Below are 4419 nucleotides of genomic sequence, written 5' to 3' on the forward strand. Positions count from 1 at the left end.
GCTTTAAACCCATTGCTAAAGGTCACTAAATATTCACCACACTTGCAGTTCGGTAAATGACACCTGCTCTCTAAAAAAATTCTGGGGTGGAAAATCGACCAAAAATTTCAAAAGAGGGCAACCTTCCAAGAGGACGATTTCAAGAGTTATACTGTACGCCCAACTGTTTCCTTTTTTGAACAGAAAAGAAAACGGCGGAGAAAAATAATGAGTTTTACGAATTTTCAACGACATGCAAACCCAAATTACAAAATCCTATCAGCTCACAGCAGCCAGAAGGGCCATTAGCATACAGGCTGCAAACAATAAATGCTGAAGCGATTGTGGAGAAATGCGTACCCTCGATTCTAAGGGGGACGTGGTAAGTGCCACTAATGAAAACGCAAAGAAGGTGCTTTGAAAAGGGAAACACGGTGCTACCAGTCAGTCAATCACACCCACTGCTGGGCCTATCACCTGAGAACATGAGAATCAAAAAGTCACAGGCTGGCAATCCTGCACTCCAACAATATTTACCATCGCCAACGCTTGGAAGCAATGAAAATGTCCATCAACCGAGGAATGCACAAAGTAGAAGTGGTCCACGTACACAGTGGAAAATTACTCCAATAAGAAATAAAAATTAAGTTTAAAAATCCAACAAAAGTAAGGAGACATCAGATTGTGTGGGTGTGTCCGGGCACACTCCACTCTAATTTATAACCGAGAAACACCACAGGCTGCAAGGGCTTTTCCCTAGGTACCAGGGTGGGGAACATAGAAAGGCTGCCCCCCTCTGGCAGTTACCTGCACAAGCAGCTTTAAAGCCTGTGCTAATGGTCATTGCATAGGAACAAGTACTGCAGAACTGTAAATGAAACCTGCCCTCAAAATGTCTTGAGGGAGGTAATGGCCAAAACATTTCAAAATGTGACACATACTTTAAGAGAACCCTCTGAAGAACGAAGGGGTAATCACAGCTTGAAAAATAAAAAGGACATGTCTTAAAGCTCAATTTCAACGGATTATGAGGCACGTGCGAATTCAACCACAAAGCGGTATCAGCTCACAAGTGGCAGAATAACCATCAGCAAGAAAACTACAAACAATAAATGCTGAAGGTGTTGTGGAGAAATGCCTACCCTCAACTTCAAGGGGGACGTAACTTGGAAAGGGCCACAAACGAGAACAGAAGGGAGGTGCCTTAAAAAGGTAAACATTGAGCTACCATATGATCCAGCAGGCCCACTCCTCGACCTATAATCTAAGAAGAGAGAATTGGAAAGACACAGGCAGGCAAATCTGCATGGCACAGTATTACAATAGCCAAGATATGGAAGTAACCAAGAAGTCCACCAACAGACGGGTGGACACAGAAGAACTCCTCCATGTACAGATGGAATATTCGCTAGTGAAAAAAATGAAACAATGCCATTTGCAGCACCATAGATGAGTCTAGACGTAATCACGCCACCTGTAGTAAGTGAGAAAGCAAAAGACACATATCCTATCATATCACTTTCAGGAGTACCTTCAAAATTGATACCAGTGAAGATATTTCCACAGAGAAAGGCAATCACAGATTCATTAAAAAACTTATGGTTCACCAAATAGAAAGGGATGAGGATTGGACACACTACCATATTGGGGTTAACAGAGATATACAAACCATGTGAAATATATAATCACCAAAGATGTACGGAAGACCAGGAGAAGACTACTCAACATTGTGTCATAACCTACATGGGAAAAGGATGCGAGGAAGAATAGATACACGTATATGTGTGAAAGAAGCACATCTTGCACACCTAGAACAAACAAGGCATTGTAATCAAATGTGCTGGGATAAAAAATAAAAAGTAAATTACAAATATGAACAAGAAGTAATGAGACATAACCTTAAAGGGCTTTTTCCTGGCACATTCCATTCTAATTTACAACCTAGAACACCACTTCCATTAAGCCTCTGTTTCCCTAGTAACCAAATTTGGTAAAGGAGAAATGCTGCCACCTTGTGGCCGTTTCCTGCAAGAGCAGCTTTAAACTCACAGCTAATGGTCACTTAACACTCAGAAGGACTGAGGGCTGTAAAGGACACCTGCCCTAAAAAAGTGTGCTGAAGTAGGGAGTGGACAAAAAAATTCAAAACAGGCAAATGTTTCAAGAGGAGGGTATGAAGAGTTAAGTTTTATTCACACTCTTTTTAAAAAGAAGGAAAATGGATAAAAGCTCAACCTCAGGGAGTGTTAGACCCATGCAATCTAATCTACAAAAAGTTTCAACTTACACCAGTCGACTGACCATCAGCAAAAAGTCTACAAACAATAAATGCTGAAGGGGTTTTAGAGAACTGTGTACCCTCTACCTGCTGGTGAGACGTAAAGGGGTCACAGCCAATAATGAGAACAGAAAGGAGCTCTGTTTCAAAGTAAAAATGGAGGTACCGTTCAATCCAGCAGGCGCACCATTGGACCTCTCACCTGAGAAGACAAGAATCGAGAAGACACAGGCCGCAAAAGCTGCAGAGCAGCCTTATTCACAAGAGCCAAGAGAGTAAAGCAATCAAAATGTACAACAACAGGTGAATGGATAAAGAAGAAGTGGTCCATGTACACAATGGAATATTAGCTATGGAAAACAATGAACCATTGCTCTCTGAGGCACCACAAATGAGTCTGGAGATAATCATGAAACATGAGGTAGGTCGGAAAGCAAAAGACCTATACTCTATGATATCACTTCTAGGCGTTATCTAATAACTGACACAAATGAACATATTTCCACAGAGAAAGACACTCACAGAGTTAGAAAACAAACTATGCTCATCTAAAAGGAAAGGTGGGGGGAATGGATAAATTAAGATTAGTGTTACTATATGGATACAAACACATATATACATATCTCAAAAAGACCGACAATATAGCAAGGGAGGTCTGCGGAACCCTCTGTAACATTTTACAAGGGAAGAGGATCTGTACTTGAATAGACATATGTAATGTACAAATGAACCAGATTGTGTACACCTAGGACAAACGATATGCTAAGCTTTGCCCCAATTAAAAAAAAATTTTAAAACCAAGAAGAAATAATGAGACATAAACTTATGGGGGTTTCTCCATGCACATTCCAATGTAATTTACAACCTAGGAACACGACTTCCAGAAAGGCTCTGCTGCCCTAGTACCCAGATTTGGGAATGGAGAAATGCTGCCTGCTTGAGGCCTCTTCCCACAACAGCAGCTTTAAACCCATTGCTAAAGGTCACTAAATATTCACCACACTTGCAGTTCGGTAAATGACACCTGCTCTCTAAAAAAATTCTGGGGTGGAAAATCGACCAAAAATTTCAAAAGAGGGCAACCTTCCAAGAGGACGATTTCAAGAGTTATACTGTACGCCCAACTGTTTCCTTTTTTGAACAGAAAAGAAAACGGCGGAGAAAAATAATGAGTTTTACGAATTTTCAACGACATGCAAACCCAAATTACAAAATCCTATCAGCTCACAGCAGCCAGAAGGGCCATTAGCATACAGGCTGCAAACAATAAATGCTGAAGCGATTGTGGAGAAATGCGTACCCTCGATTCTAAGGGGGACGTGGTAAGTGCCACTAATGAAAACGCAAAGAAGGTGCTTTGAAAAGGGAAACACGGTGCTACCAGTCAGTCAATCACACCCACTGCTGGGCCTATCACCTGAGAACATGAGAATCAAAAAGTCACAGGCTGGCAATCCTGCACTCCAACAATATTTACCATCGCCAACGCTTGGAAGCAATGAAAATGTCCATCAACCGAGGAATGCACAAAGTAGAAGTGGTCCACGTACACAGTGGAAAATTACTCCAATAAGAAATAAAAATTAAGTTTAAAAATCCAACAAAAGTAAGGAGACATCAGATTGTGTGGGTGTGTCCGGGCACACTCCACTCTAATTTATAACCGAGAAACACCACAGGCCGCAAGGGCTTTTCCCTAGGTACCAGGGTGGGGAACATAGAAAGGCTGCCCCCCTCTGGCAGTTACCTGCACAAGCAGCTTTAAAGCCTGTGCTAATGGTCATTGCATAGGAACAAGTACTGCAGAACTGTAAATGAAACCTGCCCTCAAAATGTCTTGAGGGAGGTAATGGCCAAAACATTTCAAAATGTGACACATACTTTAAGAGAACCCTCTGAAGAACGAAGGGGTAATCACAGCTTGAAAAATAAAAAGGACATGTCTTAAAGCTCAATTTCAACGGATTATGAGGCACGTGCGAATTCAACCACAAAGCGGTATCAGCTCACAAGTGGCAGAATAACCATCAGCAAGAAAACTACAAACAATAAATGCTGAAGGTGTTGTGGAGAAATGCCTACCCTCAACTTCAAGGGGGACGTAACTTGGAAAGGGCCACGAACGAGAACAGAAGGGAGGTGCCTTAAAAAGGTAAACATTG

The sequence above is a fragment of the Eschrichtius robustus genome, chromosome 8 (assembly GCF_028021215.1).
Source record: "Eschrichtius robustus isolate mEscRob2 chromosome 8, mEscRob2.pri, whole genome shotgun sequence".
NCBI classification, from domain to species: Eukaryota; Metazoa; Chordata; class Mammalia; order Artiodactyla; family Eschrichtiidae; genus Eschrichtius; species Eschrichtius robustus.